Source organism: Macaca thibetana, chromosome 14 (assembly GCF_024542745.1).
Source record: "Macaca thibetana thibetana isolate TM-01 chromosome 14, ASM2454274v1, whole genome shotgun sequence".
In the NCBI taxonomy this organism is placed as follows: Eukaryota; Metazoa; Chordata; class Mammalia; order Primates; family Cercopithecidae; genus Macaca; species Macaca thibetana.
In genome coordinates, this window is record NC_065591.1 from 23,974,868 (window position 1) to 23,992,274 (window position 17,407).

Consider the following 17,407-nt stretch of genomic DNA (forward strand, 5'->3'; position numbering starts at 1 on the left):
GAGATGTATACTTTTTTTCTGAAAACTTTAAGCTCGTTCCAGGTAAAAATGTTATGTATTATAATGCTCATGATGGACAATTGTTAACCAATCCCTCTAGTGAAACTGTCCCACACAGATGTTCTCTGCAATTTGATAGCTATGTGATTTAAAAGTGTACATTAAAGTAAAATTGCAAGTGTTAAGTCTAAACTCATGTTTAAAAATGAATGAACTGTACCTAAATTGCTGCATACATCGGATCCATGGCTATGAAGCAGAATGCATGAGCAAACTTTTTATATTACCAAGAATCCATTTATCTATGGTCCCATCAGTCAAATTCAGATACTTGTTGCCAGCTCCAAGATTTATAGTCTGGAGCTGGTTTTTGAAATTGCTTTGTATTTCCATTTAACAGCCAGGGAAGCAGCATGTTAAAATTTTGCCTTGGTCTCCTTGGATCCTATTTATAAAGCTAATTTGTCTCCCTAGACATTTTTTTTTTCTCTCTTTTAAATGCCAGCTCTAGGCTTCTAAACCATTAAACCCCCTTCTTTATCCCAAGCATAATACTGTCATAGACAGCGCCGTTGCAGGACAGTGATGATTCCGATGATGATATAATTCTCCCAGGCAGGATGCAAACCATTTCGTCTTCTGGCCGGAGATGGATTCACTGCCCTCCCTGCAGACACGCAGGCTCACACGCGGAGCACTGGGAAGTACACATTTACTGTACTGCATGCCGACTGCCTTGAAGAAACTGTAGCTAACCACCTTATTAGTATTCTTGCCTCCACCGTGTCTCACTTGCAGCATCAGAGGGCTGAGCAAATGCAGTAGAACAGGGACAGACACAGCTCTGGCAATCATCTCAATGCAGGCTGCCGAATGTTGGGTGTGGGGGATGCAGCGCATCAAGATTAATAACCTTGCCATAATCCGGGGCACCCTGCAAGCAGACACCTCTGCTGATTGACCTGCTCCTGGCTTGATGCATCTCCTGGGGGAGAGGGATCCGGAATCTACCTAGTCCTGGGGCCCCCCTGATTTTGGATGTTCATTTGATCCTTCACAGATCTGGGAAGGTAACAGTGAGCTGTGCCATCTGCAGCACACAGCAGCTCTTGGAGGTTACTACTGACAGTTTTCATTACACTGGTTTGTGTGAGTGCCTGTGTTTGTATGTGTTTGTGAGTGTGGGTGCCTGCTTTGCATGAAAGAGAATGTGTGAGTGTCCGTGTGTGTGTACGTGTTAGTGTGACAACCAAAGCAGGTATTTCGTACAGTAGGAGATTTCAACAGCGTGACAATATTCTCCGGGCACTTGGGCTCACAGTCTGTAGCCCCCACCCCCCGCCTTTCGCCACCTCCTTGCTTCCCCACTCCCCCTTCTGCTTTTGCCTTTGATGAGTTTTTGGCTTACTTTTTGGCGGAGTCTCTTGGACACGTTTTTGCTGGTGCTGGAAGATCAGATACATGGAACCTTTGAAAACTGATTATTTTTCTCCGATATGACTTAAAAAAATAAAAAGAAGAAAAGAAAATAGAGTAGTGCACGGCAAGCTAGAGGATTGTAAATTTTCCTTGGTGAACTTTGAGGATCCATAAAGAAGGTAAGTCACGGGACTCCTCAGATCTCGGTCCTTGTTGTCTTGCAATGTTTGTGTTTTCCTGCTTGTTTTCGGAAATCCATATGCAGTTTATACGCTCATTTCTAGAGACTGGAATGCTCAGAAGAACTCAGTGTGTGGCATTTTGGGGCTATTTTTATGCCAAGGAGGTTATTTCCATTTGTATAACCATCCCCCCTTTCCTCTTACCATTTTTATACCTCTCTTGTTTATCTAACATTTTCACAGGGAATTCTGAATATATGAAATCTGGAAAACAAATAATTCCAGCTTTCTCCTGCCTTGAAATACTGTCTAAATTTGAGGAAAAGCATTAATCAGAAAAGCGACTGGCACAGGCTCTGAGTTAGAGGCAAAGTGTGTCTGCTCAGAGACTGGGGGCTGGGGAGGTGGGGGTGTAATCCGGACTTTCATGATAACTTAATAGTAGACTTCCCCCTCCCCATAGCTCTATTTTTTTTTTTCTCCTTGAATAGTTAGTTATATCTGCTCTAGAGAGTAGCGAATGTGTGGAATACAGAAAAGCTGCTTCACCAGCTCTTAATTGGAGGAAATGAGAACAAAGTGGAAATTGTTTAGTATTTTGAACCTCTCTCTTTTTGCACTGATTCTCTCGCTATTGCATCTCATTAACCTTTCCGAATGCAGTGTTCCCTGATTAAGACTAGTGTCGCTCATTTTGGAACATCCTCTCACCCTATGTGGTCCCCCGAGAAGGGGATGTGTTTGAAAATTGCTCTTAATTGTCTATTCTTGGCTGTAAAAGCAAGTGGCATCAGGAATTCAGGTGACTTTACTCAAACATCTTGCCTAACTCACTCTCCTTAGTTTCCTGGTAGTTAACTGTGCCTTTCTTCACCCCCACCTCCAAGCTTTTCCTTCAAAGTGAAATGCAGACAATATTTCACCTGTTTCAATCCCAAGGTTATTTAATTAAAGCAAAATATCATTTCATTGTGATAACATCTGTGTTCCCGTGTCTTGTAGTATTTGTATCTCTGCATTGGTATCAATTAGCTTCTCCCCAGGAGTAAGAATCACTTGTAAATAGGTTTCTAAAACGCTGAGACCTCACAGGAAGGCAGCAGAACCTTACTCTTCATCTGCCAGTGCATGTGGATGGTTTGTCCTGAAAAGAATAGTGTTAGTTCATGGAATGTTAGCCAATTTGAACTGTTACTGTGGACACGTTCATGGAAGAGATGACAGGTGTGGTAACTAGGTAGAGAAGAGCACACCTAAGTGATTCTCTCCAGGTGTTGATGTCTATGTATAGAAAGAAGATGAAAATTGTAGCATAATAGATTTATTCAGATGCTACGTGGCCTGGGTCAAAGATTTATGAGAGCACCCAAGTTGAGAGATGTCAGGCATCATACTCAAAACATTGATTTTATATATATATTTAAAAGGAGTTCCAAAAAGAAAACAAGCAAGCAAACAAACAAAAAACTTAAAGATGAGATTATACTCTGGTATTACCCTAGGCTATCCTAGCCTTTCATCTATCTAATATTTTTTGCATAACGATTTTAGAGAAGCAGGTAAAAGAGGAAAACTGTGAGAAGCTGCCCCTTCTCCACCCCTGGCCCAACCTTGTACCTGGTACTCCAGGCAGTACTCTCAGTAAAAATTACCATGGGAAAACTCCTGTCAGTATAATTTATAATGTGTCTTTCATGTCAATGATTTATGATCATGATATTTTTATCTGTGACCCATAATGTCCAGGTACATTTTTCTTATCTAGAAAGGAGGTTTGTTGTTTTGTTTTTTTAATTTTTAAGTGGCTTGAACCTAGGAGAAATCCTAAATAAAATTTTATTTTCTTTGTGGAAAAAACAATCTGAGGTTCATAAACCCTGAAAGTGAGAATAATATATGAATAAGAAACACAAAGTTTCTGTTGTAAGGAGAAGGATCCTGATACTCCAAGTGCCAAAGGGTCATGGCAGGGTATTGGAGGCTCCCCAAGCTCTGCCTGGACAATCAGCATTCCTTAAGTTTGTCAGCTCTTTATTAACCTGCATCTTTTGGCAACTAGTCCCAGGTATGGAGGACAGCATTTTAGGTCATCTATTTAGTGTTAGGACTGCTCTGAATAGAGAGAGGTCCTTTGAAAATGTCTTTCTGGAATCCGGCAAATTAGTACCTCTCTCCATTGAGGTTATCTAATGTTGACTGTTCTCTTATTCATATTCTCACCAAGTACTGGTATATTTAGATGTGTGGTGTTGGTAAAAATTAATTGCATAGATTATTCTCAATACTACCTCAAAACAAAACAAAACAAAAAAACAACAACAAAAGATACCAGCTTGGCTTTTGTGTATTAAAGATTTAATAATTGTAATGAGTGAATCTTTTAGCGATAGCAACACTTTGATGATCACTTATTTTAGGCTAATAATGGAAGTGGGGTACAGTCAACTCAGGCTTTTCTGATTACAGCTTATGCAATGTGCAAAGCATCTCTCCCATATCTCAAGGGTTCCTGATGGTGTTTGCACAACTGTAACTTTGCATCTTTATTTTCAGCTCAGGCCAGAGCAATAATAAACAGCTTTTGATCAGAACCAACTCCAGGTCCATGGCTTTTTCAGTTTTATTTTGTGGTAGAGAGGGTTTTGAGGTTTACCAGGGTTTGTTTTATTGCTTAGAGAATTCAGAAAAGAAAGGTAAATGGGGGTAGGGAGCCTTCCATTTCAGTAGGAGTAACATGTCAGAGTTGCTAAAGAAAAGGCTAAAGTTCCCTAGAAGCAGCATATGCAGGGTTATATTTTTAAAAGAATGAATTGGTGAAGGGTTTCTCTGAGTTTATTGGGGAGAATAAAGGACATTCCAGTTTCTTTCTGTATTTAACTCTATTTAGACTTGGAAGTCCTTTCCCTGGGACTCTGCTGAAGTCAGACAAGGAGGCCCAACATTCTCCAGTGTGTTCCTGTGTTTTTAAGACCCAGGGCACTTAACACATGAATAGCTCTTTCCCTCTGTAACAAACAGGGTTGACAGCTGGAAAGTCAGCTACTGAGAACCTTTAAGAAGGAGCCAGGAACATCCCCTAGTAAGTTCAAGAGCAGAGAGGAACTTTTGCAGCCCCGGCCCTGGAGGTGGGTAAGGACCAGGTGGATTGAACTTGAAATTTTGATTGCTGAGTCATTACAACAGCCTAGAGCTGTTTGTTAGCTCAAAGAGCTGAGCTGATGCTGGAACTGGGGCTAATAGGAATAGGCTAAGAGCATCAGCCTACAACAGAAAATGAAGACTCTTGAGAAGAAGAAGATACAGTCTGTGATGACAAATGCTATTTTGTATGTCCTTGATACTGTTCTCCATCACTTCAGAACAACCTCTCAGGGACCCCACTAAATTACAGGATAAAAGATGGATTAATTGATGTGTGAATAGAGCAGGGGCTTTGCAATAAATTAAGCCAACTCACTCAATTATCTGCATCTCCATTTGGGACTACTCAGCAGTCACAGATAAAATGGGGAATGGTGGAGGCTGGGGTTAAAATCAGAAGCAAAAAGAAAACCCTCTGGATTGAGAATCAGAAGATGTCAGTCAAACATTGCAAGTATTGCTTAATGGTTGGTAGGTCGTTCAAAGTTTGGAACCTTGATTTCTTCCTATATAATTTGGAAATAACTATTCTTAACTCAAAGTGTTGTTGTGAAGGCTATGATGAAATATTGTAGGAAAAAAGATCTACAGATATACTCTTCTGTAGAAAAGTAATGTGTTATAGTAATGATGACTTTCTGTATTGTCCGAGACATAAAATGATTCCTCCAATATAATTTCAAGTTAAAGTGTTAAGCAGAACTGACCTATTCTTAATGATTGGTATTAACATTTATGTTGTTATAGTTTTGGTGTTTTTCCAAATGTGTTGACTTTGCCTCTTCTCAGTAATTTTTGTGGTACATTCTTAGTTACTTGTGAATATGTGTATGTGTTGTGTGTATGTACATGTGCATGCATACATGCATAAATAATTAGCCAATTCATATGAGGCATAATTTTAGTTTCATGAAAAATAGAAAATATATAATGACCTGAATTCATTTTCACTGGATATCCAGAAAACATAAGAAAAACTTGACTTTCCCAGACTTGGACATACACAGACTACTAGCAAGTTTGCAGTCAGCAGATAACTCCAGTCCACAATGAGGTTGTTGATTAGAATTTGAGTTACACTTGAGAATTATATAAATAAAATATACATTTTTTAGTAATAGCACAGCAAACAATGATTTTCACAGTGAGCTGCATTTGGTGGACAGATAGACCAGAATTAAAAAGCTGACTTGGAAGTTATGATAGCAAGAGAAGATGGTAGTGAGAACAGACTTTGGAGTTGAATAGAATAAGATCAGATACCTAATCTCTTAAAGCCTCAGTTGTCTCATCTGTAAAATAGGGACAATCAGTTATAAGCGATTCTGTGATGAGTGAATGAATAATTTTATGTAAAGCACTTAGTAAAATCCTTGACACAAAATTGGACTTCTCTAGGTAGCTCACATATATTCTCTCATTCCTGTTCAACTAGTTTAAGAATAGGAAGACCATACTAATCCAGTGTTTTTATATTTTTATACAGGGGGCAAAATCCCCAAATGTAATCTGAGTGCTAAGTAAAACTGGAGACAGAAAGCTACATTCTGAAAGCTATATTTCTGTAAAATAGCTCATTTCATGTACCATGGTTTCATCACACCCTTTTTCTGAGCAGCCTAAGCACCATTTTCAGATGTCATTTCACTTATACTCAGAACTTTCAAAATGATACCGAATATAAGGAGGAAGAATCACGTGCATCCTTCCATATGTGGTTGCAGAAACACAATTCAGATGTCACCAAGACGTGTTAACATTGCTCTTTACCTAAAATCTCGTTTTGTTCACAGTTAATGAAAGGATGCATATTTATCAAGCACCTACCAGGTACGAGCACTACAATCATTGCTGTGGGGTGTATTAGAAGGACTTTCTACTCATAGCTATTTGCTGCAATTCCTGTATTTGGACAGGGAATGCTGCAGTCTTAAAGGCTGCCCCTTGGAATTTTGACTTGATAGTTAAAAAGAATTAAGATTCCTCTGCCAGAATCTGACCTATGTGGGGCTCTGTCATTGTGTATGACCTTTATTTTGTTCAAGAACATATCAGAAAAGATGTAAAAAGCCTTGTTCCTACTAATGTAGCTGAACTGAGCTGTCAGTGATGAGTCCAATTCTGCTTTGCTAACTCTGCACGGCTGGTACCACTTGACCCAGGTATTTCTGTACTGCAAAGTCAGCTTTTGCCTGTGCATGGAGGGAACAGGGTTTTGTCCTTCAGATTGTGGGTTCTTTCTATCCTTAAAATGAATGGATGAAGTCTGTTTTATGACTTTGTGAGAAGAAAGACAAGATCTATGCTCCCTGCATTTTAAAGCTTCATGCCATAAAATTTGATTCTAGGAGAGTTAGAAAGGAAAGAGGGATGTCAATTGGTCAAAATAGCAAACACAAGTTCGTTGCCCTCTATCACAGCCTTAAGCATCAGAATTTGTGGTTGAAGTTTTGCACTGAACTAAGGAAACTCCTTTTGTGGCATACTGCAAAACATATTACCAGCACACACCAAGAAAACATAATGTGATAATCAGTTATCTCATAGAGTCAGCAAAGGTATTGTATGTGCCAGGCACTGCGCTAGGTATGTTAGATTATTTATTTATACTTCTCACATGCAAACACACACACAAAATAAGCAAGGTAACATGATTATTCCCATACTACAGATAAGGCAAAAAAGGATTTATTTGCCCCAAATTCTGACTCACTCCAAAGCCCATGTCTATTCTTTTACACCATGGTTTCTTTTATTTGTAGGATGCAAACCCAATGCTTCTTCACATAATTATAGACAGTCCAGAGCAAGCCTTCTGTACATGCAAATCAAATAATCACATTCCCATAATAGGGCCGACTCTATCAGTGGAAAGATGTGATGTTAGTATCTCTAAGGGGCCTCTGAAGGGCGCCTCTCTGAACCAATGGGTCCCTAATATAGTACATCATCAGTACCATATTCTTGTGGTCTTTAGCAGAAGCCATAAGTTGAGGCAGATCTCTACTTAACTTTGACAATTACTTAGATCTTATTAAAATGTCTGATACCATGTGGATAATTGTACTGAAGTTACAGGGCTCAGAGGAAAGTAAAGAAGTGAAAGTCTTCTCTGTAACACTAAATCTTCAGTGGCATTAAGGAGCATTTGCAGAATTTACTTTATGGGTGGCATCTCCCAATTTGTTATGTCTCATTAGTAATGTACCTTTGGGAAGGTTACTTTTGTAGCTATATTTCCATATCTTACCTTGTAGTGCTGTAAAAAGATTAAGAAAAATAATGCTCACAAAGTATCTAGAACAGAGATTAGAATTTAATTGGTGCTCAATAAAAGGTATCTCATTATAATAATAATTAAATTTGCTTATAATCATTGGTAGTAATAGTAATTATGATAATAACTTAGCAGTTTCAGTTTGTATAAATGTTGTTGTACTCTGCAGTGCCAGAGATGATACAAATTATTACAGCACATGAATAAACAGAGAAGCAAATATTCATGTTTGTCTACCTATAAAACTGTAAAAGAGAGGAGGGAAATTATCTTTCAACATATTGATGTCAATGGGGAACATGATGGAAAAAGAGTGACTGGTACAGAACATGCAAGGAGACCAGAGAAAGGGAACTGAGTCAGAATTTCATAAACTGGGGAATTCTTTCTAAAGTCAGGTTCTGAAGTGTGGGCCATGAAACTCATTGCTTGGCTGTAAACAGGGGAAAAGGTCATATTATGAAAGCTTTCTTGATAAAGAGAAGAAGTAGCAATCTTTCCTCAACTTAAAACTGTCAAGGGACAAAGAAAATTTTAACACCACTTTTTCTCTAATCCCTGTAAAAACGCTCTAGCTTTTTTACATAACGTAGATATTCAATTATATTTTTAACTGTTTTTGAAGTTCTAGCTGTTCCTTTACATACATATTGAGCAAACAAATTAGCATGTTGAATGTTTGATAATAAGTTACTTAAAGATGAGAGATTTCAATTCCTTGTGTAGGTCGTTTGAATTTGTACCTTCATAATTTAGGTAACAAGTCACAGAAACAAAGGCCAAGTAAACACACAATGGTGCAGGGTGTACTTTTTTTTCAACCATATGATTGGAATTAAAACCTGTGACCATATATACCTTGACCCCAGTAGATACTCCATATAGAAGAAGAAAATAATCCACATAAATTGAGACACATGTTTGAATAACATAGTAAAAAAATGTGTGAAGTGAAAACATTTAGAAAAAAAATTAATAACAGCATACTCTTTCCTGAAAACAAGCAAATGATTAATGACAATGGATGGGTTTGCTAATTTTTTCTGTTGGAGACATCCACCATGCATAGTGACAGTAGTCTGAATATAGATACATACAAGGAAAAAACTCCAGTCTCCCTTCTTCAAAAGGAAAACCATGTTTATATGTGACTTTTGCTCAGGGTCATTTTCCCTACCAAGGTACCTGGACTACTATTAAGCATTAAACATATTATCAGTCAACCTGTTCTGATTCCACTGCCCAAGTAAGAGCAGATATAAAAGTAGTTTAACATTTTACTGAGTGTTCCCCCTGGCTGCCAGCACTTTCATGAAACAGGTCTGTTTTGCTCACGAATAGCTAAATTCTTCCTGGGTTCATCTGGTTGATGCTATTTCCTGTTTTCCCTTTCTTTACCCTTGACCTGTCATGCCTTACTGCCATGACTCTCCTGGATGTGTTTTTACTGCTTCAAGTTTGATTTTCATCTCTTCCATCACTATAAGCACTGCTACATTTTTTTCAAGCTTTTGCTAAATGAAATTCTGTTCTTCCTATCTAATACATATTTTTCTCCAAGACTCATTTGTCCAGCACCATACACACACACACACACACACACACACACACACACACACACACACACACAAATCTATATCTATGTCTATATATGTCTATGTGTGTGGGGGGAGTGGGTCGGGGTGTTTATTTTTTAAAATAACCCTATTCCTATTCCTGAACCTCAGAACGATGTCATGGATCTAGGTCAAGAACACTTTTGCATAAGTCAGTCAGAATTCTCAATGAATATTCTTGTGGGTAACAGTACATTCTTTTGCTTCTGTAGTCATTTTGATGGTGTCATTTATTCAAACTTTGTTTATTAAATACCTACTAGATTCACTATTCTATCACAGTTATGATGTGGAACACAAAGTTGTAAGCAATGTGATTTTCCCCTCAAATATGTTCATATATTATTTTTGACGTTCTATTGACAGAGGAGCAATTAACTTGCTAAACAAGGCAGCACAGGATTCAGAACCAAAAAATAAAGTCAGTATGTAAAACTCAGAGAAGGGAGTTATCCCTGAGGAATTTGTGGTTGGGGAAGCTTAAAGAAGGAAGGGGAATTTGAGGTTTGTCCTAAATATCTATATTGTGAAGCAGTGATAATGTTTCCAAGGAGAAATCAGAAGAAATTATAACTTTGCATACATCAGTGCTAATAGAGTAAGGAAATACATCAAAAAGTATTTGGTAGGAAGGAATGTGGATATGGGTTGGAGCCCTGTAGACAGCCTTGTAAACACCCACAAAATTGACACAACGGCTATGACACATTTAATTCCATGGTGTTTCAGATGAGGTGTTAAAAACTTTATAGTTGCATAAAGAGGGCATCATTATTCTCAGGATAAAGATGAGGAAACTGAACTACAGATGATTTGTGATTTGCCCAGGGTAAAACATCGTTAAAAGCAGCGTCTACCTGAATGTCTGCCTAGTTGCATCTGTCTCAAAGCCCTGGTGCCTTGACTCCTCTCAGTTTGGGCATTAGCTTACCTAACACTTAATGCCAGAAACAGCTACTTTTCTCTATTACTTTTTAAATATTTCTGTGGTTGCTTGTATGAAAATTATTTTCTGCATTTGCTATAACTTTTTTTAACCTTAAACAATTTTCCTGGCCTCCTTTTTCTCTTCTACCGATTATTGCCAGAGGGATTAGAAAACAAAGACACAGAGACTCACCTATTTAGTGTCCTCAGTTTCTCTTCTATTTTCTGGAAGGGGTGCCAGTGCCTGGTACAGATGGTCTGTCGGACAGACAGATGGTCCAAGCATCTCTAGTGGTATGTTCTAGAGGGAAACATGTCTAAGAACAGCCAGCTCAGAATGGAATGGCACTTAACACAACCATGAAGAGTTGACAATAAGGTCGCTCTCTGACCTTCTCGTCTTCAGTCTAATTTTTTTCTTTTCAGATTTTTAGTTTTCAGAGATGAGAGAGACAGTTTGTCTGCTTTGAGTAGATGCCAGTTTCTCTTTCTCTGAAGCTAGAGGGATGACAGTTTCACAGTGATACATTTAGAAATTTGCCAGGTAGTTTCATAGGATGTTTACTTTTCTTGGCTTAGAATCTGGATCCAAGATAAAGGTCCAGGAAAGGCAAAAGGGAGACTATTTGAAGAGAGTCAGCTCTAATTCTGACCACATCTACTTGAAGAAGCAACAGAGCTTCCCCCACTCCCAAATCAAGAGGAAACTAACTGCTCAGATTGAATCTTTGGTCATTACTATCATCCTTTGGTGGGGGTGCGGGGAGGCCAGTAGAGAGTCACTTACGAGGTGCCTGTTTGAATAACACCTTGACCTTCTTCCCTGATGAGAGCAGAGATAGGAGGTTGAGAAACAGAGAAAGAGCTAATTTGCTCTCCTGTCTGGGCCTGGGTGTGGTTCCAGAAAAACTTACCTTTCTGTCCATTTTACTCACCCCTCACAGTAGTTAGTGATTTGCAGGGCCAGAATGTAGGGACATTGTTTTTTTTTTTGCTCCTTCCATCATCTTTTTTCCTACCCTTCTTACCCAGTGGAAGCCACAGAAGATACAAAATCAAGCCAGTATTAGGCAACACCTCCTATCTTTGACATTTATTCAGATTGTTCTCTCCCCGATGGCCTGCTAGAGTTTCTTGGTTTCTTGCTTCCTTCTTCCTGGATTTTTATTTCAACCTCATATTTAGCTCCAACTTTTCCAACACCTGCCTAAGCCCCCAGGCCCACTTTCTGTTTTGGTGCCATCTTTGAACCTTTTCAAATCTACCTCCTTCGCTCTAGCCTCTGTTCTATACACTCACACAGTTTTAAGTAGCCTAGGGCTTCAAATCAGAGGCAATGCTTCTGCTAGCTCCAGCCTTGCAATATTGGCGACCCAACTCTGCAGCTTCCTTGCTAGAAGTGAAGAATGGAGACTACCGTTGCATAATTAACTCAAATCTTCCCAATCTGTAAACCCTGGTTATATATTTGACAGCTATCTCTTTTCTCTGTCATTAAATGTAAGTATCTTTTAAAAAGTACAATATTCTTATCTGTCAAATCAAGATCATGATAACAACAAGCATATATTCAACCCTTACTATGTGTTTAAAAGTTTATATTTATTATAAAAATATTTGATCTTTTCCCCAAAAAACTTTGAAGTAGGTATTATACAGATTTTAAAGATGGTTAAATAAATGGCCAAAATTATGTAGCAAATGTCTGGACAAATCAAATATCTATATTTAGAAATATTATGAAATGCTGTTTTCTAAGTCATTTAAAAATATGTATAATACCTTTCTTCACAAGAGAATACATAGGGTTTGTGTGTTTGGATGTATAAGAATAAGATTTAAACCTTAAAGCTCTATGTAGGCCAGGTGCGGTGGCTCATACCTGTAATGGCAGCACTTTGGGAGTCTGAGGCATGCTGATCACCTGAGGTCAGGAGTTCGAGACCAGCTTGGCAAACATGGTGAAACCCCATCTCTACTAAAACTACAAAAATTAGCCAGGCATGGTGGCGGGTGCCTGTAATCCCAGCTACTCAGGAGGCTGAGGCAGGAGAACTGCTTGAACCCAGGAGGTGAGGTTGCAGTGAGCTGAGATTACACCATTATACTCCAACCTGGGCAACAGAGTGAAACTCTGTCTCAAAAAAAAAAAAAAAAAAAAAAAAAAAAAAAAAAAAAAAAAAAACTCTATGTGAATGTTAATTGTTGCTAAGTTCTATCCTAAAATTATTTATTAATGACACCACATATATTTCTGTAGCCCAGTATAACAAATAGCTGATTAAGGGGCAATCATTTCTCAATTTTAAAGCAGAAATACTGTGGATGCTGATGAAGTAAAGCTCCAAAAAATACCAGACGTGTGCAGCAGCCTCATTTGTGCATCTGCTGAAATACAGTAGAACCTTACTAAATTACATTAATGAGTTGGAGACCCATTACAAATTATCACATTTGCCCAATTAGTGAAGGGACAACATAAAGGAAAAAGACTATTAAGCAAGCCAAGCTGATATAAAACTTCAAGCAAGCCTTAAAGATGTTCAAAACATACCATACACACAAACACCCACAAATGTACCTCTACATAGGTAAGGCTGCTAAGATTATTATGAAACACACAAGTATTTGTACAATATATTTGCATGGATTTTTTTTCCTTCTGTTTCTTACAGGATAGAAGAATGAATAGCAGTTCATTGTAACTATTTTATGTTTTAACTGAATCAGGATTTGAGTGAATGTTGGAACATTTTTGTGTTGTAGATTGTGGTGCTATATTTAGTTAAATTGTATTATACATTTTCAGGGTTGTCCTACAATTGTAAGCACATTAATGGGTATTACTACGTTGGAATCTTGTCAGTTATGGTACTTTTATCTACTAAGTTGTTCTTCATATATTCTCAGAAGGTAGGACACTTGCTGATCAAATTATCTCAATAAACTTACTTTGGGGACAAAAATGAAAGGCAAATTATCCACCATCTTCCATGGGATTGTAAATTCTCACCCTTTAGAACTCAAGTTATCATACTGTTTTTAAATAATTGAGATTGGATTATTTTTCATGCGGTTTTAATAGCTTCAAAATAGAGCTTAGGAGAATTTGTAATTGGAAACCGGGAAATTTCTTAGTTACATATTTCATGTATTCTGTGATGGGGATGCACATAAATCTTGTTTAATTCTTAGTATAAACATATGCAGGTAATATTATTATTATGTCTAGTTTACAGATGAGGAAAATGAGGCTTAGGAAGCTTAAGTAACTTGCAAAGATAATACAGCTAATAATTGTTAGAGCTGGGACGTGAGAAGATGCAGTCCTGTTTTAAAGCAGCTTATACTCTCCCAGACATATGGTCACATTCGTAGCATGCTTTATGCTAAAAATGTGTCTTCCAAGCCCAGATCTTCTGCATAATTAAAAAGATGGCCTACTCTATCTGCTTCCTTTTCTCTATTTCTCTTGATTACTGTGTTTTGATCAGATGTTCAATATGACATCGTTTTTGCTTTAGTTTTGTGATTTCAGAACTCCTTTGCTCTTTACTCTGTAAGGACTTTACTTGTTAAACTTAAAACAGATGATCTTTTGGTGCACACGGTCTAGCAACAATGAACTGCAGTCCTCTTGGTAAGGAAAGGGGCCACATGTGGCCTCCATTCTCTGAGGTAAATAGAAAAATAAGGCCACAAATCCCACATATCCATTCTTTTGCAATAAGACACCCCATTAAAGTGTGGATTCTGTTTCTTTACCCCTAGAATCTGACTTTGTGGCTTACTTTGATGGAATGTGGAAGAAATAACATTACATAACCTACAAGGATAGGCCTTATAAAGCCTTGTAGCTTCCATTTTCCTCCGTTGGAGAGCTGCTCTGGGACCACCAAGAAAGAAAGCCCATCCAGCCTAATGGAGGTCACATATAGGAAACCTGACCCACAATTCTGTCAGTCCCCTGCAGTGCATGTCACTAACAGCCAGCATAAGCTGCCGGTGAGGCTATCTTGGGCCTTCCAGCCCAGCCTGTTCTCTAGCTGAATGCAGGTGCATGAGTGAGTAAAGGCAAAACAAGCAGAGCAATCACCCATCCAAGGCAGAGAATGGTTAGATATGCAAAACTTTTGTTTTAAGTGTCTCCATATTGAGGTGGTTTATTACAAAGAATGGTTAACTAGAACAGGCTTATATATTACACAAGCATTATTCATTTCCTAGAATTTAAGCTGGGGCGGGAATAGATCTATGAGTTTCAAGTGGTTGTCTACTATGTTTTCTTGAAAAAGAGTAACCTGGTAGATTGAATACTATCTTTGCAACTGCAGAACAGCTTTTATTAAATGTCTATACTTTGCTAATTTTGAGCTTGACCTTCATTTTGTTTCATTTAACGTTATTTTTGAGTCATTACTTATTTATTCAACAAATGTGTAGAACCTACTGTGTGCCTGACATTGAATTTTATAAGTAATGTCATTTAAATGATGAACAGCTTCAATATAAAAAGGAAACACATTTTCCCCAAATATCTAAGGTAGTAAGTTCTACATAACATGTACACACACACACACACACACACGCAGTTACCCATTCATACACACTGTGGGTTCTGTCTTCCTGCTTGGATCTTTATTTGAAGAAAGAAAAAAATGTTCTTCTTTTGTTATAAAATAATTTTTATGTTTTATTCACAAGTTTCATTTAATTCCTCCAGTAACTCTTTAAGAAAAATGTAATTATTGTTCACATTTTACACATGGGAAGGCTGAGGATTAAAAGATTAAGTGATGGATTCAACATTATGCAACCAATAGGTAGGGAACTCAAGATTTAAACATGGGTCCTCTGATTTACCCTTCTGGGAACTTTTCATTGTACCATTCAATCTGTCTCCAAACAGAACTGTGATGCCAGCCTCAGTGCCTTCTACTTCGCCTCCTTTACTTTCTCTCTTCCATTTTCTCCTTTCGTCTCCCAGTGACTCCCTTTTACAGCCTACTCCATCCCTTAAAAATCACTCGCTGTCTCATGTGGGGCAGGGACATTCAGGTTGCCTCTGGATGTCCTTTGTGGGGCAACATGGATCTTGATATGCTTTTATGATCCCTTTATTCAGAATTAAAATGCGAGATAAATAAGCTCTGGGGAGAAGGGATTTTCTCATGTACTCTTTATATTTCTTGAGAAATTACAGTGTTTTCTTTATGCAGAATCTTCTGACACATGTGAAGGAAGAGATATGGTGAAGTGAAGGTTGCATGTTAAATTTTCCTTCTAGTTTTGAGGTGCAGTTTACTGCCAGAGCCAAGGGGAGAGGAATAGAAATTAAGTTAGATGCCAGGCGTGGTGGCTCATGCCTGTAATCCCAGCACTTTGGGAGACCGAGGCAGGCGGATCACCTGAGGTCGGGAGTTGGAGACCAGCCTGGCCTACTACTCTACTAAAAATACAAATTAGCCAGGCGTGGTGATGCATGCTCATAATCCCAGCTACTCGGGAGGCTGAGGCAGGAGAATCACTTGAACCAGGGAGGTGGAGGTTGCAGTGAGCTGAGATCATGCCACTGCACTCCATCCTGGCAACAAGAGCAAAACTCTGTCTCAAAAAAAAAAAAAAAAAAAAAAAAAAAAAAAAGAAAGAAATTAAGTTAGATTTCCTGCCCCAATACTAATATGACTCAATTTTATGACTCAATTTTATTTTCTCTCTACTTTTCTATACTTAATCATTGTATCCTCTAAAATCTCATTTCCTTACCCAATTTTGTACTCAAGCTTATTATGTAGCCAATGTCTTTTTCCATAAACACTTCAGTTCATGCAGACCAACTATTAAATGCCCATTGAGATCTGTCACCTAGAAGCTTGCAAGACATTTCTTCATCTATATAGCATCTCTGGTTCAATGATTACTGGAAGACCAAGGAGCCAGTGCATACAAGCTAACAGTCGTCCCTTGGTATTCATGAAGGATTGGTTCTAGCACTCACCCGTGAATACAAAAATCCATGGATGCTCAAGTTCCTTATATAAAATCATTTAGTACTTTCATACAACATAAACACATCCTTCCATACACTTAAATAATCTCAAGATTATCTATAAACTGTAATACAACATAAATGCTATATAGTTAGTTGTTATACCGTATTATTTAGGGAATACTGACAAGAAAAGAAGTCTGTATGAGTTCAGTATAGACACAAACTGTGCATATTTTAAAAATATTTTCCATCTGTGGTTGGCTGAATCCACTGGTTCAGAACCCACACATACAGAGAGCCAATGGTACTCATTATTATTACTTTTTTCCTCTTCAAAGCCACCATGTTTTATAGCTACTGGCTTGTCTGTTTTTATAAATATTTCAAAGCATTAGAGGTTCTGAAATTCCTTTGCATCTGTGGAATTTACCTGTGCTCCACTAATATCAGACTGCTCTGAGGCTACCCTTAGCTCTTCTATGGTGTTTCACATTGTGGCCACATGTGCTCATAATACATACTCAGTGAACAGAGGAAAAGGTAATATGAAATTGAGGCTCCTGGCTGGGCATGGTGGCTCACACCTGTAATCCCAGTACTTTGGGAGGCTGAGGTGGGTGTGATCACCTGAGGTCAGGGGTTCGAGACCAGCCTGGCCAACATGGTGAAACCCCATCTCTGCTAAAAATACAAAAAAAAAAAAAAAAATTAGGTGTGGTGGTGGGCACCTGTAATCCCAGCTACTCCGGAGGCTGAGGCAGGACAATCACTTTAACCTGGCAGGTGGATGTTGCAGTGAGCCGAGATTGCACCATTGTACTCCAGCCTGGGTGACAAGAGTGAAACTCAGGAA

At 38.3% G+C, this 17,407-nt stretch overlaps 1 protein-coding gene across 3 annotated transcripts in view; it reads left to right on the top strand.

Annotated features, from left to right (window-relative positions):
* Window positions 1-656: 656 nt before the first annotated feature.
* The window catches only part of LRRC4C (leucine rich repeat containing 4C), a 1,316,491-nt gene continuing 1,299,740 nt past the window's right edge, over window positions 657-17,407 (top strand). For all 3 annotated transcript variants that reach the window (XM_050758335.1, XM_050758338.1, XM_050758336.1), the window contains exon 1: window positions 657-1,598. The gene's annotated coding sequence lies outside the window, so the exon portion shown is untranslated. The remainder of the gene's footprint in view (window positions 1,599-17,407) is intronic.